General features: G+C 33.1%; 1 protein-coding gene across 4 annotated transcripts in view; it reads right to left on the bottom strand.

The window, feature by feature from the left end:
• The window catches only part of LOC145683399 (hemolymph lipopolysaccharide-binding protein-like), a 561,992-nt gene extending 548,262 nt beyond the window's left edge, over window positions 1–13,730 (bottom strand). For 2 of the 4 annotated variants that reach the window (XM_081754731.1, XM_081754730.1), the window contains exon 1: window positions 13,660–13,730. The gene's annotated coding sequence lies outside the window, so the exon portion shown is untranslated. Of the gene's footprint in view, window positions 1–3,516; window positions 3,584–13,659 lie in introns of those variants that run through there. The other 2 variants (XM_081754732.1, XM_081754733.1) reach the window with 2 other exon arrangements.
• Window positions 13,731–20,231: the final 6,501 nt, after the last annotated feature.

The raw sequence follows: 20,231 nt of genomic DNA, 5'->3' as shown, positions 1-20,231 counted from the left end.
GGCGACCACGAAAGATATGGGTTGTATACTAACATTGGTTATTTTCAATTATTTCTACATGTCACAAATTTCACAAACTCCTTCATTGTGTTAATGAGGGCTTAACTTACATAGCATCTGAAGTTCCAATCTTTACCTAAGAGACCCCCAAAATTATAGATTCGACACTAATGTAGGTCTTTTTTTTATAATTTTGATGTCAGTCCCTTTCATTCCTCCTAGGACAGCAAACGGATACTGCCACTGCTAGGACTAAATTTGGTCTTAAATGGCATTAAAATTTCTACCAATTAATTTAGCGAACAGTGCTGCATTTAGAAGCTCGGCGACCCTACGCACTTTTGCTCCCGGCGCCCCCAATAACTACACATTTCTCCGCCCCTTGATCCCTAACTTACAAATAAAACTTAATTCGAATATGCTTAATTAGTGAATTTATTGCAGTTAAATACCACTCACTAGATGCTACAGCTACAATTACGTAACAAAAAATAAATGGGAAACATGTTCTGAATTATTTTCAGATTTCTTACGCTATCATTAAATATATTAGAATAGTAAAAGAGGACTGCTCATGAAATAGTATATTTGCTCTCGATTTTTTTTAACTTTTTCATACGAAAAAAATAAAAATTTAAACTTTGCGCTCTTCAAATATGTTGCCCTCTAGGCACGGGCCTAGTTGGACTAATGGGAAATGCGGCACTGAAAACTTACGCTTCGGCTCTAATATTGGTTGATTTCGATATTTTTTTCGCTACGTAACTACCCTGGGTGCTAATGGGAGCTTAATTGGACTTGAATTGAAAGTAGAACTGTTTACCTAAGCGACCACGAAACTATGGATTCGATACTAATATCGATCCTTTTCTAGCATTTTTTATATATATCCCGACAGTACTCTTTTCCAGACTGTAAGAAATATGGTTAAAATTGCTCTAGACATATCAGAATTATGTCGAAACACACACATACATCCACTTTCATATATATAAATACAGTGTGAGCGAGCGAGAAAGTGAGAGAGAGCACATTGCAAAAGCATATATCAGGTATTGAATTGAAAATCTATGTAAAGACTTTCTGCTGTGGCATGCTTCATAAGGACAATTCCAGTCTGCTCACGTGACCTTTGGGGTTCATGAATTTCTTGCGAGCGTTCCGACTTTGGATTCTCTGTTTATACCCTCTTTTTATGCCTCGGATAATTTTTCAAGAATATCAATGACATGCTGTAATACGAATGTTCAGAAGTAACCCCTATATGACAAATAGCTGCAAATAAATACACTACATAATTTATTTATTGCGAAGATATTTTCTTAATTTGTATTTAACATTCACATATATCATAGAATACCAACGTACTGTGAACACCTGTTATATTTTAAACATAATAATCACTTTGTTCTGCAATGATTATATGTTATATATATACAACTGACGTATTTTAATGTAATTATTTTATATAATTTTTCATGCATTGCGGAAAATAGAATTTCATTTTAAAAAATTGACTCAGATGAGAATCGAACCCTCGACCTTACGATTTGAAATCCAACGGCGTACCACTGAGCTAACACAAGCGCTCCACGATTAATACTTCTAGCGATATATAGCGGTATTTAAGATAATAATTACATTCATATCCACTGCAAACGCTGTTTTTGTTCTACTTTGACTTTTATTTTAGTACTCAGGAGAGAATAATGTTCTATGTCTTAACTTTCACCATTCTTTTACATATGGAAAGATTCGTTTACGTATCTAAATATTCCATTAAGTATGGAGAGCAAAATGACAAACAAGCATGCGCTGGCATTCATACAGTTTCGAAATATTGTATCATTAAGTATTTCAATCAATGTTGCTTTTTTATATATAATTGGTAACAAGTCTTATTATATTTAAAAGAAGAAAAACACATCTGCAAGATTTTTCCCGATTGCAAAGGTTGGCTTCGAGGTTCGAACCTGGTTTACTTTTTCCCGAAAATACCCGAAGTTGGACTTAGAAAATTTTTGCCTCGAAACAGCAATAAAGAATGCGCTCAACCTTTTTGAGACAAGGTGTACATAAGTACAATACCGAATCCAAGGAAGCACCTAAAGATCATCTAATAAAGAAGATTACATTCCTTGAACAGTGCACAATTTACATTTTACAGAATATCAAAATATAATTATCCACTAATACACGTTATTGTGATAAGCCTCGCAACAGCATCCTCAAACCTTCGCCGAGATTACAGACAAAAGATCTCCTCCAGTTCCTTACCAGAGGGTAGCGTTCCCAAAACTGATGCAACGTTCCCTCTTTGTACTGCCATACTGATGCGTTGCAGTAGAAAAGAGGTTGATCTAGCGTCTCCTGACGACAAATAAATGCGCTGACCAACTTCTTTTATAAAGTTAAGGCCTTCAGGACCCCATGAACCACCCGATTCGACAGCTATAGCGACAAAATGATATTTGTCGAGTAAATTGCTATACTTCCTGCGCTTTTCTGTTGCCACGTTGCCAGCTTGTGCTGAGGAAGAATGCAGATTTGAAGGGGCGAAGGTGTCGGAACAAGTAAAATCCCATAGAAGTGCTTTTCCTATCTTCCACGGTATTAGGGTCATACCATCTGGCCTCTTGCCGTCTGCACGACTACATCCCAACGGTTCACATATAGAAGGAACTCCTGCTGAAATTAGTGCCCTCATGATTATGTCGTTGACGCTGGAGTGGCGTGAATGTCTGCCCGCACTATTGGCACAAGAGAGTCCATGAAGGCCCTTCTTGTCTACGACACTTCTACAAGCAGGACATATGTGTTGCTCGCAAACATCTGCTCCCAAACGCAGTGCACTGGCAATTCTAAAACTTTCATTGGGAAGATGTAATCCTAAAGAAGGTGACGGAATAGCATGGAGCCAAGCGCCTCCTTCTGGAGATGATGTAGCTAGGAGTCTGGCCTTATCTTCTGGGTTATCGGATGACTGAAGTAGAGCTGAAAAGTGGTGATTTATAAGAGGATCGTCCCAAGAGGATTGTAGTCCTCTCTTATCAAGGTCAGGGGGATCTGATCTCACTATAGATGACCACTTAGCAATGATATCGTTGACATCCGAATCCGATACTAGGCTAAAATCTCGTTGGAGAATGGTCTCGAATATGACTTAGCGCTATAGAATGAAGACAGAAAGGATGATTCAAAATACAGTACAAATATTTCAAGCATTTAACCAAAGGTTTGTTGATTTCCAATTTATTTAATTTTGAAAATCCAAATAACTCTGGACTACGATGTAATTTTGGTGGATAAACAGTGGACAGCTCTTGTCAACTTTCTTGTTATCATTTACACATATTATTTTGTTGTTGTTGCTATTATTGCTTTTGCATTATTATTATTAAATTATTTTTCATCTTTTAAATATGTTAGATATTCCAGTGTAAACTGGAGTTCGTTTGTATCTGGAATTATGTTCTTAAATAAATAAATAAATAAATAATAAAAATAGTGCAAAACCTCTTTTCGTTCTCAACAGTTCCGGTTCCTTCCAAATTGGTTCCGCTGAGTCAACATTTCAAAGCTAAAAACATACGAAACGCTTTTGAGATAGAAAAGAACTTTCAAACTAAAAGCTTTCAAACATTTCTAACTAAAAAAATGTTAAACAAAATTTTTCAAATGGAAAATATCAAAACAAATTTTGAAAACTAAAATGTTTCAAACTAAATTTTCAAGAAAAGGCTTTCGGTCTATCAATTTAACAAAGATATTAATTGAAACTACAATTTGTGAAATTTAAGAATTTCAGGACATAATTTTTAAACCAATAGTTTTAAAACTAACGTTTTGTAATTTAATTTTCACGTTTTTTCTAAATAAGTAAACGAAAAAAATCGTAAAACTAAGAATAAAAAACAAATTATGAAAAATTAAATTTATTTTATACTGAAAATGTTCAAACTAAATGTTTCAGAACATTTCCATGTTAAAACATCAAAATTTTGAAACTAAAAATTTTGAAACAATATTCAAACCATACTTTTCAAACTAAAAGATTTCAGGAATTAGAAACAAACTTTTAGATTTAAAAAGTTTGAAGTCACTATTTCGAACAGCTTTTAAACAAAGTTTGGAAAAATAAAATCCAATAATCCAAAATTTTCAAATCGTTTTTCAAAATATAAATTTTCAAAGCCAACTTTTGAACTGAAGAATAAATTAATTTATGAAAAGTAAAAAAGTATTATTTCAAAATTTTCGAAATCCAATTTCCAAATCATATTTTTAAATTAAAACGTTTCAAATTACTCTTTTGAACTAAAATATTATACTGTTTCAGAAAACTACACATTCTCAAATCAACATTTTCGAAATCAAATTATTGACAATTTTTTTCGTACTAAAGTTTTCACTTTAAACATTTTTGAACTAAAAATTTTTATCCAAATTCTAGAAAACTCAAAGTTTTCCCAAACCAAGTTTTTGAAGTGGAACTTTTCAAATCAATATTTTTAAAAACGAAAGTAAAACTACCAGTGTTCAAAACAAAATGGGTTTTCGGATATAGTGCAGAATACTTTTCTGAACTACTTTTATTTTAATTAAAGATATTTGTTTTTCTCATAAAATATGTAGATTTACCGAGGTAATAAGTGCAGAATTCTTAAGTACATGTACGCGGAACGTGGCATCTTCGAGTCTTGCACACGTAGCCATTGGGTAATAGAAGAAGCTATGTGTTAATTTTCATGTTGATACGAATTTGTTTTCCGAAAAAAGAAAAGGATATAAATTTTATAACACAAAAATATACATAAAATTATGAAAAACTTACAGGCAAAAGACAGATGTGTAACAGTGCTTGTTTTTGATCTGGTCAATTCTTTAGGCATTCCTATTCTGAGTTTGAATGTATGAAGAAATTGCATTCATTTTTTCTTCCGCTTTTGCTGTTGCTGCTTTACGATAAGGTGAAAAGAAATGGAAAGTTGTATGCTACTAGGGAAATGGTTTCGCCGGGAATTTGGGTTTTTACCTTCTTCTTTGTGGTCTAGTTTTTGTCCATTTGTTACAAGTACTAAACCCTATCATACGATTCGATGTCTCTGAAACCTTGTTTTATACACTTGATTGTGTATACTTTTCTTTTTACCACTAACAATGCAATTGTCTTCTGTACATGTCATTTATGAGGTATCGTGATGCTCACTTGTCCACGGCATTGAGTGGAAAGCACTTCTTTCAAGGCGCTAAAATTTGGGTGTTGTCCAGCTTGATAGCTTAACGTAAATCCTCCGATCTTGCATATATATCTCGTTACGATAGTATCAGGATGATATTTTTTTAAACGTTATTTTTGGGTTCTCAATTAACATATGTTTTGATATAGGCTTGTTCTCCATATGGAAGCATCTCATCTGGCATAGAACCTAAGCAAGTTGAAAATTCGATGGTTGAATTTCCGGGTTTTTCTGTGAATATTACAGAATTCGTGTCAAAGTACAACACATGTTCCTGCAGAAATCCCAGGTACTTGTATAGCTCCCGACATGACTGGCATGTTATAGTCACTCAAAAATCAAGATTAGTGTTTTGATTTTAAACCGAGATGTTTTCATTGTATTCGCAGAACACACACCACATGGTATCGTTTGTTGATACAGCTTAATGGACATATTTACTGGATGAAATCAGTTTCTCATAAAATTCTTTTGGCCGCTCAATAATACTGATCGTACTAATGTTTCAACGCTGCATAAGAATTTAAACTCAGTGTGAAAATACTTCTTCAAGCAGGATTATTTTCAAGAATTATTTTTCAATCTGCAATCTATTTTCAGTCTCCAAAGGAATGTCTTCACGCTCAAAGATGGTTTGCATAAATTTTATATTACAGACTAGTTTGCATAGTTTTATATTCGTTGGTGATGCATGTACTTCGCCATCCAGAAATTTCTTTTCTTTGATTTGAGAAACGTATTGATGAATTAATGAACAAATCACTTAATTGCGTAATTGGATAATATTACACAATGTTATATTTCCAAATTTCAAAGATTTATATTGTTTGATATCTCAGTTCTATTGCCTTTTTGTTTCTCGTGCACCAGTGAGACCCAGCTCTGATCATTGAGTGTGCATGTCTCTGTAGGGTCAGGATTGATTTATTCAGTACAAGCGCCACATACTGGAAACACTAGTTTATTGTTACATCTATAGGGTGACAGAAGTGGTGACACTGGAGGATGCTAATTTTTGTTAAACCATTTACTTCACATTTTCATGGCATATTCTTATCGCACTGTAGATAACTCATGGTGCCCTACGGCGGTATTTACCTCATTTTTGATGAAAGGATATAAAGTAACAAAATCTACATATCTTGTTTGTCTTCCTTCATTTTACAGTTTTACACAATTTGTTCTGTCTCCGATAAAAAGGGGGCGCTATCTTTGTAGAGGTGTTTCTTCAGGTATGTTGCCATTGCCGGATTCTTCTTCAATACTTGTTGTAATTCATATTCCGACATTTCCTGAACAATGTACCCGATTTCACGCAATTTTTCGTTCGGTGAGTTCGTAATGGAAGTTAATCGTGTTTTCGGGATGCCGTAGATTGACTGATTAAGTCCTCTAGTGATACAAATCGAATAGCCTTGGGAAGAATAACCTTCATGGTCATAAATGTGCTTTATGACGTCTCGGGACCTCGGTGTAGCCTTCAACTAGGAATCATGCAAGAAATATCTATATCTCTCGAGCCGCATATTTGCGTCTGTTTTGGTAATGTAAGCAAGCTATTGCATTCTTTCAATTGAACGTGCACTTCTTTATTGGTAACCATTTCCCGGTAGAATTCCAATGCGAATTGGCTTAAGAAAATTTCGACGGAACACGAAATTTTAAGAGTTTGTTACTATCTCTAAGTACGGAATAACTTTTGTTACTGCCTGAAATGTAGTCATAAACTAAACACATTCTTCACGTCGTACATAGACAACTTCAATGCTCATGCATTACAGAACTGCATGATAAGAATTTGTCTGTTTCCAGCCATGGATAACTAGCTTATTGTACAACCAATAAATTCAGAACGTGGAAGAATATGTCATCATCATTTTTCTTGTCCTCCATGCAAAAAATAAAATAGCGTTTTCTTTGCATGCATGGTCAAATGTACACCCGGTTTCAAACCGAAGCAGGAATAACCAAGCATTGACGTGATGCTGGAGTAAATTTACATAGATTTCTAAACGTTTCATTGTAGTCGTGAGTGTGTTGTGCAGTATGTAGACAAGAATATAACCTGAAACATCTGGTACATTACTTTACTATTTAAGGTTATATTATATTACTTTACTATTATACAGACAGGTTCTCATTGATGATATGATGCATTTCGATGGTTATTGAAATATAATCCCCCATAAAATTGACTATTCCAGTCATCGCATAACATCAACACTTGACTCTATTTGCATAGCTGTTTTTGTAAACATGTTGAACATGCTGGAGGACAACTTTTGATATGTCTGTTACGCTCCTTATAATTTAATGGCACGTTTCCCAGCAGAAACTGGTAGCGAAACAAGCAGAATTAACTATCGAAATGCCAGGTCTAAAAACTAAATTTATGGGAGTACAATTTGAGTCGTTGGGCCCTTCCTACATGATGTCACTTGCTGGAAAACTAGTGTAAACGATAATTTTGTACTATTTAAGATGATTCTGAAACTGTCGAGTTTAATTTACACTGGGACCATGTCCTAAATTGACTCTTGCATCCATACATAATTCATTATTTGTGTGTCTACGACAAACCTACGTTGATCTAGATACTGCTTTTGTCGTTTCATATCTATATTTACGTATTTCTTCTAATCAATAGCAATTACTAGGGCATTCACGGGACATAATTGATCTTGGTTGTTTACTGAAAGAATCCCTTACTTGCTACGCAGCAGTTCGTCATTTTGCTGCATTCCTTACTGCAGACTACCACCATAGTCACGTGGAATATGCAATTGATGAAAATGAACGAAACATGTTTCATGAAGGAGAAACATATCATTGCTCGGCAAAACTCCTTCAAACTGGGCGCAATAGTCTCCAGTGTCAGTTTCCGGGCCTGTCAGATAGTCACACGTTTATTATCAATACATGTAGATATCAATCATAAAGCAACCTTACTTTGATCGCTTATATTTTAAAATAAGTATTCCAGCATCGTTTAGAAACTATTATGTACCCACTCAGTAATATCTGCAGTGCGTTAAATTGGACTTTCAGCATCCAGCTCTGAATCGCATGTAGTGTCGAGTGACTTCATTTACAACTGTAATACCCGATTCGGACATTGTAAAAAAAAACAAGAGAATTAATTCCGATAAAAAAATTAAACTGGGAAAGATATTTAGCAGCGTTGATTTACTTTGTTATACAAAGAAAGAAAAATCCCAAAATACATAATAAACGACCTGGTGATAAACCGTAAATCGTAACTCTTCAGTAAAATTCTTAACTTAACAATTAAATGGATGGCCTGAGTTTGATTCTAGATGGACAGACAGATTCCACGCCTTAAATAGACCCACTGCTGAAATGGATATACTGGAAATGAAACCTGTAGCCTATGTATTTCCGTTTCACTTTCCTAAATAATTCAGTGGCTAAAATGGATGCTAAAAGTTTTATTATTGTTATAATGGAAATCAAACCCGAGACTTTATTCTCCAATGATCTTACTCATTACATCAATGTGTAAGTGACCGAATATTCAGTAGTCATAAAAATAACACATGAAGGAGTAAGCTTTATTTCTTAAGTGTGCTGAGATGTGATATGTCACAGGGAATCATTGTACTAAACATTGTTTCTCACAATGAATTTTGATACTTTAACTGATATCAAACATTGGCCTTATGCATATGTCAATTTCAAGAAGAATAACACAAACTGTGCTTTTGTTTTGAAAATCTAAAAATTGCAATAAACTTTGAAACTTTGAATAACATAAAACATTGGCGTTACGCATATGTCATTTTGTCGCAGAAGAGTGCATCTTGCTTTGATTTATAAATTTAAGGAAACGAATTTGTAAACTTTAAACCTTTTAACAATTACTCAGCCCTTCCTTTTGTGAATTGAGCTTTCTCATACCTAAGCGGTTAGAGCCACACACTTCTGTGATTGGGATTCCAGTTTAAGCTGTAGGTCGTAGCTTTGCTGTAGGAAGGGCCGCTAAACTAAAATCAACAAACCTCGATTCTCATGCTTAGCTTTAGAGGGCATGGTGATGCGATGGTAGAACGCTTACTGCTGATGCGTGAGGTTGCAGGATTCGGCCATCATATGTAGTTTATAAATATCACCACGTAACAATTCATCAGGCACAGCAATATGGTTCTCATACGTAGTTTTAGAAACTCTAAATAATTACAGTTCAACAATCACTCCACTGATACTGAATAATGAGGTTTTCGAAAAATGTACAAAACCCTCAAAATTAAATAGCCCAACTGTCTTTTGAATTTATCTAAAATTCGTTGCAGCGATAAATAGTTGGGTGTTAATTTTTAAAAAGTAACACCGATAAATAAATCAGACCTTGTAAGACCACAATCTACGCTGGTTTATAATTTGAAAAATTAAAATTCGATTTTTATGTAAGTCAGAAAGAAGTAAACTATTAAGCGATGTCACTAACGTAGAAGCCAAAACGTGCAAATTAATGAGTGATGTCACGGAGAACCAATGAGAACGTAGCATTCAATATAACGCAATGTTGAGAACATCATGAATCCATAATATAAACGGCATGTCACAATCAATTTAATTGATTTGGACCTGTCACGACGTCGGTGAATTTCAAAACCCAAAATCAGACGATATCGAAATACGTCTCTCTAAAGTTACTGGCACATCAATAGTTGCGACATGACACTATTTTATTAGTCTATATATTTTTCTAGTTGTGACATCTTAGTAACTTATTCACCGATTTTGATCATGAAATCATACCATGTTCTTCCTGAGAATAACATGTCACTTCTTGCCAACATAAGATTCCTAAACTGTGCTGTCAAAAAAGATATATGTGCATTACAAAACAATACATTTCCAATTACCATACATTCAATAAGCAGTAAAATTAGATAGAGACATGGAATAAGTCTCCATTTAATTAGTGTAGGTTTATGGATCACTGTAGAGTTTTTACACCTTTTCGTAAAGCATGTAGTTTACTTTTACGTAATTGTCTTCCAATTGGTTTCATTAATAGCTGAGCAGTTTAATGTAAAATGCGTTTAAAAGACTTACGAGACTATTAATAATAATCATCCAGTGAATTCTCATAATTCAGAAAATTAGAAGGAAATTCTTTAACATATGCAGGCACCACTAGAACAATGATGTATAACGTCTCACCTAAACAGACTAGTACTTTACACACCAGATTTGTCAACGTTAAATTTGAGTTTGGTGGTGGAAAAGCGTTTACTAACAACGATCATTCATGGGAGAATAGTAGTATTCCGAAATCAAAGAATAGATGCGACCAAGCTCAAATTTTAGGTCTGTAACTTCTAACAATTAGAGATGCAGATACTTATTACACAATAAGAAATTCGTATTAACACAACGGCGATCCATGTGATACTATGATTTTTGTCACACCAAAGTAATGCAAGAGCAGTAACGTAAATGGAATTTTATTTACAAACCGTGTTAACTATGCCTCAAACATGACGTTAATGACACACACAAGCTTTCAAGCATATTAAGCGGTTAACAACCCCAGATTTGTGATTTGAGAATAGTATAAAAGGTCTTCTACGGTCTTCCATCCGCGCTTCAAATATTGCATTTAGCTAAATAACTAAGACATTTGAGATTCATATGCGTATCATTACGGGTTTCATTACTAATAAAACAGTAAATTTTAAAATAAAATTTCAGACTTCTGAACACAACAGATTGTTCTCACGAATTACAATACATTATTACTGAAACTAATAGATGAATTGAAGTTCGCTATATTAACAATGATCAGTGTGTAATTTTACGAATCGAAACTTTTAATACTTATTTATTAGTGAGAATCAAAACATTACACTTTTTTTTAAAAAAAATGTTTCTAAACATATTTAAACAGTGCTGTATTGTAACTGAACTGTAAAATATACAATTTTAATAGTTAATCAACATGATTTTGGCATTGAACGTTAGCTAATAACTTAGGTAGCCTGTGACTTTATAAAAAGTTTCCTCAGTAAGATTGAATACCATTACATGTTATTCCTTCTAAGTAGAATTTATACATTTTTTCGAAGGATGCGTTGCTAGTAAAGCATTGGTCCTTTTTGGATACTTGAAGTTTAGACTCAAATTGTGGACTTCTAATTTTTCCTATATCTCTACACTGCAAACTGTGGATCTCTGATGAGTTTCTTTCGTTCTTAGTAAAATGTGTCAGTTCCTAATCAGTGTGACGGTACAACTTAGATGAGTGCTTTTTCAGCAAATGTTTGACCTGTTATTGCGCCGAAATATATAACTCCTACACAAGAAGTTTTATATACTTATTGCGTTATTGCTGTGCTATGAGTAAACCCATTGTCGGCGTTATTTTGAAACACCCTCTATAAGTGTGTATGAAGCAAAAATCATGAAGCTATTAGTGTTGTATTAATATAACTTTCATAATTGTGTGTATTATTCACTATGTGTTTTGTGGAGGAAGTCACCTAAAAAGTACTAAAGAAAATAAGGTTGTAATTTAAGTTACTGTTAATGAATCAAATCACTTTTTCTAGTGCAATCACTTTTTTGACGCTTATAAGTACATTTTATTAACATGGTTCGCGATAAGATTTTTTAATCTTATCTATCTAATTTGGGTGACATAATGTTTGTCTATAACATAAGAGTTTCTTAATTAATAGTTCTCATCTTGCGAAAATCAGGGAAAATGATCGTAACTTTAAAGCTATAGTCGAAGTTAGGCTGTATATGCGCAGACCCATTTCAGATGATTACGTATATTCTAATCAGAATCAGCAATTAGGAAATCCAGGCTATTAGAAATTGTTAGTGGGCAAGTTTCTCAAACTAACATCATTATGCAGTTAGACTATACTTAGCAATCTATCTCGTAATCAAAAAATAACTTACATATTGAAATAATTTGCGTATTCATTTTGCGAATTAGTCATAAAATGATTTATACTGCCATAGGTTTTATTCTGTAGAGATATGACATTTTATCTTTAAACAATACTTTTATCTTTTTACTTAGATAGTTCTATATCCGGTAGAAGTGGAAGTATGCATTTTCTGATTATCTTCAAATCGAACACCTTTCTTTCGCTAACATCCGGAGAAGAATTATGTACGTTCCATATTAAGCACATTTTTCATAAAATAATATGATAATCTCGAGAAGTATCGATAAGATAAACTTTAAAAACGAACTCCCTGAATTGAACGGTCCCTTTAAAAAGCTTTATTTTAGAAAGGTAAATAGACTGTTTCATTACAAAATCTTCCTTCACACGAAATTATGATATATTATACTACTGCGTCCTTTGTCAATTTATTATTCCAATCTTTATTTTATTCAGGGACACACAAAACACAAAACAGATCTCGAAAACTGTGAGCTGTAGAGCACTGTGTTACGTCTTTACGCGTAATGTTAAACGTAAAGGGATGTTGTGTATAAGGACACCCTGACTGGGAAATTAAATGAAGTTTTTAAATCACATTTCCCACCACATTAACATTTCATCAAATACTTCATGGTCAATAATTTGTCAGCATTAAGCATTTGTATCAGTGAAACTGAATGGCATAGCTCTCTACCGAAGAATTGAATTTAGTTCTATTTATTCTTTATTAAGTGTGGCACAGACTTCAATGCTAAACTGCATCGACTTGCTAACGAAATCAACTGTCTCAGACTTTATATTTTTGCCTGCTCCACGTGCTCTAGTTGATACTGAGTTTACGAAACAATAACATACAATGTGATAATACTCTTACAGAAGTCAGAGAATTATTTAAGCCCGCTAGACTTGTTATTCAATAGTATTAGTATATATATATATATATATATATATATATATATATATATATATATATATATATATATATATATATATAATTGTTATATAATATACAAGGTTTCGTATTTATTTTGAAATATTTAGAAACGTAGAGTGTAGAATTACTAAAATAAGTATTTGATTGTACCCTTATGGCGAATAATACAAACAAGAAGGTATTAAAACTAAATTCCATTCAGCTCGTTGGAAAATAAAATACTAATAAAGTTAACCATCTGAGAGGCTGCAAGGTGGTAATTTTGGTGGAAAGGCAGGATCTAAGGCTTATGTTTGAAAATATTTTAATAGCAGTTTGAAGATACACATATTTTAAAAGAAACATATACCTCGAAGTGCGTAGTGATACATTGATTGAACATTATTTGAATATTTCTCTCACTGTTCACCAAATATTAGTTAGTAAATGAAAAGAACTAACTATCCACACAGCCAAATATATTAATTCAAAAAGAAGGGAATTATCTGGGAGAAAATATCGTTCCTTGCTAGTTAATTATCAACGCAGTTCTAATTCTTATTTGTTTGCTACTTACCTATATCATTTCTGCAATAAATACTCTGATTAATGTGTGCAGAAAACTTTACGGTATGTCAATGTGACACGTTACAATTAGAGTTTATATTCACAATACAATAATAAATACTCCCCGCAAGTATACACACTTATTGCACAATGCATACAATAGCAACAAAATATGTTCATTCTCAAAACAATGAACAATGATTACTGTATTAACCATTGAAATGGAGTAAATGCTTCAAAAGGTATACATCTCATTGTTTCACGGTTATATCTTCGCATCTTTTTCTCTCCAATAAATTACCATTGTTTTAATGGTCTTGTTTAAAACTATTGCTGAACTCTGCATATATATTGCAAGCATGGTGTTTGCATTTAACGTAAGTTGTATTCTATAAGGTACACAAATGTGGTCTATATATTTAATATATATAAAGTTCTTGTCTGCTTCTAGTATAAACAAATATTTTCTTTCTAAATCTCAATAAGTAAACTGTCTTCCTTTAGATTGTAGAAGAACCGTAGATTTTCAAATTAGAGGATTCCAGGTTTCTAACCGAAACAATCCAAGTTAAGATTCAATTTGTATAGACGGATAAGTTCACTTGATATTTGATGTAAAGAATGAAATGAAATTTTTGAGTTTTACGTCCCAAGCTTATGCCGGTTAGGCTAAAGGAGACGGTGATGATGAGAGATGAGTGAAATGGTGGAATGAAAAAATGGGAAGAAACTGGAGAACCCCGAGAAAACCCGCGCACACGATGTTTGTCCATCACAAGGTTCACTCAGAGGAAGCAAGATTTGATGTAATTTGTGCTTTCACTTGATATAAAAAAGAATATCGAAACGAGTTCCAACTTTTAGTAGAAAACCTCCATTACTATAATAGAATATATAGAATATAGAATATATATTAGGGTGGTACATTAGCAACGGTCTTTTAAAGAAAAATTAGCTGTATAACGAGACACATTATGCTTTACATCCATATGATATTGAGAACCCGTGTGAGAAATACGAAGTGGATTATGCGCAATATAGAAGTCTCCCAAAATATGTATTTTACTTGTATTTACTTTTGAAATTATTATGAATATTGCATGAGGTATATTGTCACGAATACGATAACCATATAATGGTTTATGTATTTCAACAATGTTCTTGTTGGCACGAATCTATGGAATACAGTATATAAAACCCATTGAATAACTGACAAGTTTACAATTCTCCTCATACACTTTCGACCATAGATATAACTTCAGTACTAGAGCGTACTGAATACATTGGACCGCAAAGAATTATTACTAGTGCAATTGTGGCTAAATCGACAGGTCTAAACATGGAATCAAATACTACTTCAAGAAGTTCCATTCGACGTCACCGAATGAAAAAAACGAGACATAAGTAGAAAAGATTGCCCTAGCTCTAATGCCTGGTGCTTCTCTACCTCTATATGTTCCACTACTACTTCAATGAAATACACATATGCTGCCACACATTGATCCTTACAATTGAAGCAATGGTCATAAAGTTCCTTTGGTAGGAACTGGAAACAGCATAGATTTTCTTGTTGGTGTCCCAGATCTCTAAGAGCACTGGTATAGTTCAAGCTGAAGTCGGCAATCCTATAATATGGCTTGCAGGATCAGATTAAGGGACTTGCCTTCGACACAACTGTATCGAATTTCGCACCTAAATTCAGCATATGAGGGGTAAGGAGTTCATCTGGATGGCCTGCCGGTATCACATTTTGGACTTCATTCTGACCTACGTCTCCAAGTACGAATATAGCAGGGACGACAACTACTTGTTTGCTCAGTTCAAGAAGCAATGTGATTATCATGACTACCACGTTTATTATTGGAGCTCTGCACTCGATAATCCTGATCTTGGGTAAAGATTATGGGAATCAGATTATGACCATTTGGCATTCTACGGATTGAGAAAGACAAGTGATCATGAAATAATACTATTCGATATAGAATTAAACATACCAAGTACAAACAAGAAAAGACAAAACATCAAAAATATAAATTGAGGTTGTTTTCTTTAAAAAAAGAAACTAACTTTACCGCAACTGGATATTGATGTAAGCAGTACTGAAATGTTACAAAACATCGAACACGCTACGTAACAGGCAATTAAGGTATCCATGCGAAAAATCTCACGGAGAGTAGGATATGGCAAATTTTGGTACCCTAACTGGAAAAATTAAGAAAAATTATGAGACCGAAAAGAAAGAGTTATCAGCAACAGCAATTCCATACTTGAAAGAAAGAAGACTCCTAGCCTACAGAAATGCTAAAAAAAAAATACTAGGCAGAAATTATAAAAACAAAGAAAAAGGCTAGGAGCCGTTCCTAACTAAGCATATTCAGCTTAATCAATAGGGATTTCCATACAAACTTACAATAAAAAATACCAACTGACACTTTGTACAATCAGGAGAAAAGATGGAACATTTCCTAAAAGAGTAAGGAGACTATAGAAAATTAACGCAAAAGCTATTTCCGAAAGATGGAATGGATAATTAAATAGAAAGTCAGAAAAATATAAGAAACAAATTCGAATAACCAATACAAATAGAATAAGTAAGTAACGCGAAATTTGTAAGTACCGAGGAAAGTGCAAAAATTATTAGGAAATTGAAAAAGGGAAAAATCACTCCTGGAATACAGAATGAAATATCCACATTTTACGAGGGTTCAAAACTCGTAGAATACGTTGATGTTCTTAATTCTTCAATGCCAATTGCCGGTATTACAAGTTAATTTGAATTCAGCATTACGAATTTGAAATTTCCCATTAAGTGTGAGGGAACAAGAAGAAATATCAACATTTTCTAAGGGTGTAAAACTCGTTGAGGACGCTAGTGTTAATTATTCAGTACAAATTAGTGGCATTTCAAAATAATTGTAAGTCGGCATTTTGAGTTTTAAATTTTTCATTAACTGTGTGGGTACAAAATTAAATATCGACATTTTCTGAAGGTTCATAACTAGCATAAGATCCTGATATTGTTAATTCTTTGAAATGAGTTGGTGGCGTTCCAAGTTAATGCTAACCTGGTATTTTGAATATGAAATTTCTCATTAACTGTAAGGTTACAAATTGAAATATCGGCATTTTCTGAGGGTGCAAAACTAGTAAAATACGGTGACGTTCTTAATATTTCAATACTAATTGCTGGCGTTCCAAGTGAATGGTAATATGGCATTCCGAATTCAAAAATTTCACATTAACTGTAGGGAGCAAAACGAAATATCGACGTTTTTGAGGGTGCAAAACACATAGAAGACGTTGAAATTTTAACTCTTCGAAACGAGTTAGTGGCGTTCCAAATTAATGGTAATTAGGCATTTAGAATTTTAAATTTCTCGGTGTTTGTGAAAGTACAAATTGAAATATTGGTATTTACTAAGAGTGCGAAACATACTGTAACTCATAACAGATTGAAACTTAAATTTTGCTTCTGTGGCAAATTTCGAATTTCGAATTTTGAATTTTGAAGTGTTATTTTCTCGATTTAGTTATGGTATAAAATGTTTGAACGATGATGCAAAACATTGCAATAGTAGGAGATGATGTTGGTTCTGTTATATCTTAAAAATGAGTTGGTGGCTGAAATACATTAAATTGGATCACCATTTTGAATTTTGAATTTCTCAATAATGGTGAGTTTACAGAATTTTCTAATCAAGGCGCAAAACGGTGCAAAACAGTTTCAAAACGATGAGATATAAAACAAAAATTTTGGGATGGTAGCGTTCCAAGTTAATGGAGATACTCTAAAATGGTAATAACGAAGTAAAGGAAATAATAGTCAAGGCAATGCTGATTACCCTTTCAAATTTTAGACCTTCAGATACTGGCTTTGAAAGCAAGGGCCTGAGCCTAATTAAAAAGCTTATCGTTTGATTTTTCTTTTGATTGTTTTTCTCTTTCGTTTTTCCTTTTATTTGCTGTGGTTTCGCTGTTCGATTGCTACCTATGCTGTCTCCCATATCCATTTCATTAAGTTGTTTTCAATAACAAATAGAGCAGAATAAGAAAGGATGATAACCGGCTCTGGTTTTAAGGTTTAAAGATCGGATCAGAAAGTCTTTCCTGAGCCTAATGAAATATAAAGGTATCTTCGTGACATCTGACATTGGTACTTAATTGTTCCTTACAGTTACAAAATGTATTTATCAAAAAGCGAGGTATCAATCTTCTAAACTAGAAAACTTTAATGCACTGAGTTATGTCTGTACGATGTCATTATCAGGTGAACAAGTATACTTTACACTATCAGCGGCCATTCAATAACGATTATGTATTAAAATGTACCGTCATGCATTTACATAATCCGAAGAAAATAAGAATTCTTTCAATTTCAGAAAATTCCACTAAAGATTGTGAAATATTATCACTAGAATACAACAATTGTTTACAGACGCAGTTTATACCTATTCCACTCCAGATATATCTAGCATTAAGTAATGTTAGTGAAAAGATGAATTGGATCCCTCGACAGCACAACCCTACGCAGAAGTTTGCATTCTATTTGATTCGTTATTTCTTTCTCCCTGTTTTCTTAAAATTTCTTTTACTTCTAAAACTCCTACGGAATCTAAAATTACATGGGGAATTGTACCTAAGGCAATGATTATTTCTGAAGAATGAGAAATTACCATTACGTTTTAAATTATATTTATTTGTATTACTATTGTCATCATAAAAAACTGTTCCCTCTGATGTTACGACCACTGTCTGCCTTGACAGCAATACTTAATCTCTAAGTGGTTAGATTGATTTTCGATGGGGTTATTCTGTCGACAAAATTTTAATTCCAAAATTTTTAGCAAGAAGATGATTAAAATAATACACTGTGAGGATATAACGATTTAATGTAATTTAAAAGGTTAAAGGATAAGTATTGGTGTTATAATGCGAAATTCTGGATGGCATGGATCTAATAATTTCAAGTTGTTATTACAAAATCTGTGAGATATTTGTCTACTTGGGATGAAATCGCCTATTTTTATTCTGTGTATCTCTATTACATCTGGTAGGATTTTAAAAGCATTAGACTTATTTATATGGTTGGCTGGGAAACACCATGGTTTGAACCAGTTTTTTTTTAAAAAAAGCTGGTTTAAACTTAAAAGAGAAAAGTATAATAAAATGTACATAAAAGTGAAACCGAAAAGTGAAAAGTGTACGAAAAATCTTGATGAACAAACATTTGTGTGTTACCACATTTCACTCCTGAGACTTAAATTCTCCATTCTTTACACAAAGAGATTATACTACAAAAGCAAATTTTGTTGTTTTTGTAAGTTTATGAATGGCTTTTGTGACATTTTTATAATTATTATTGTTATGTAATTGTAATCAAAGAAAAAAATCTAAATAATGTTTTCAATTGATAAAATAAGTCGAAATGACGTATTTTTTTCCTTGGTCATACAACCCCGCGAAAGGCATTTATTGAAATCGGAAGTATCTTTGGTATTCATTTGTCTATAAATATTTTTTGCCAAAGTGGACTCAAATAATTCGTATCTTTATTCACTGTTCTTACTGATATGAAAATGAAGTCATTGTATTTCTTTAACTTGGGCTAATGAAAGTCGAAGTGAACTAACTTCGAATAATTTAGTTCTTCTGTACTCTGGTGTATTTCGAAATTGTCCATATGTAATTTTGAATAATAGTTTCACTTATGCAACTGTTTATTTGCCTTTTTGTCTTGAAATGACTCTTGACAATTATATTAACAAGTATGTAAATATCAGTACAACTTATTTTTATCAGAAGTCCTTCGGGTGTGAGTAGCCAGACGTATAGTATGTGTTTTAAATTAGTCCCAATTTCGAGTTAAAATCAGGACAATTTCACTCGGATGTAAGCCGAGATGTTTTTTGGATTCCGCTTTAACCTTATGGGACCCCTTCCAACATAATATCCTTCCTGCATAATAACACTAAGGCGAAACAAACTTATTTTATCGTTATATAATATAAATACCTACAGCAAATTATTTAAACCAAAAAACCTGGTTTAAACCAAAGAAATCCGGTTTAAAGAAACAAACTTTTTATATACATTTTTCAATAAAAAAACATTTCTTTTGCTTACCCTGCAAGTTTATACGTATTAAGTCACATTCTTTTTGAAATTTCTATATAAATACACTTGCTGGAATATCATCAGTTCGTCCACTAAATTTGGTCTGATATCTTATATCCCTAAATTTAAAATGTATTAGAATTTGCTAATATACTAGATTTAACGTGGGTATGGATGTTTCGCTGAATGTCATGATTAACCCATGGATACCCTTCTCTTGTTTGTTCCTATTTTGATTTATAGATAATGTTCGACCTATTCTTGGTGAATTTAGTGTCGTGTCGTTTTGCTGATCTCCCATTGGCAAATTATGACATTTGGTTGAGAAAATGAATCGAGGGTACCAATAACAAAAGGGTACCAATAAGCCTTACCAATAACAAAAAAGGTAGTGGGACGTTTTCGAACCTTGGGCTTATATGGGCTAATATATTGTAATGGTCTTCTTCTTCAGACTCTGAAACGAAA

This window comes from Thermobia domestica, chromosome 4, assembly GCF_964235325.1.
Source record: "Thermobia domestica chromosome 4, izTheDome1.hap1.1, whole genome shotgun sequence".
In the NCBI taxonomy this organism is placed as follows: domain Eukaryota; kingdom Metazoa; phylum Arthropoda; class Insecta; order Zygentoma; family Lepismatidae; genus Thermobia; species Thermobia domestica.
This window is presented reverse-complemented; position numbering and strand designations above follow the sequence as displayed.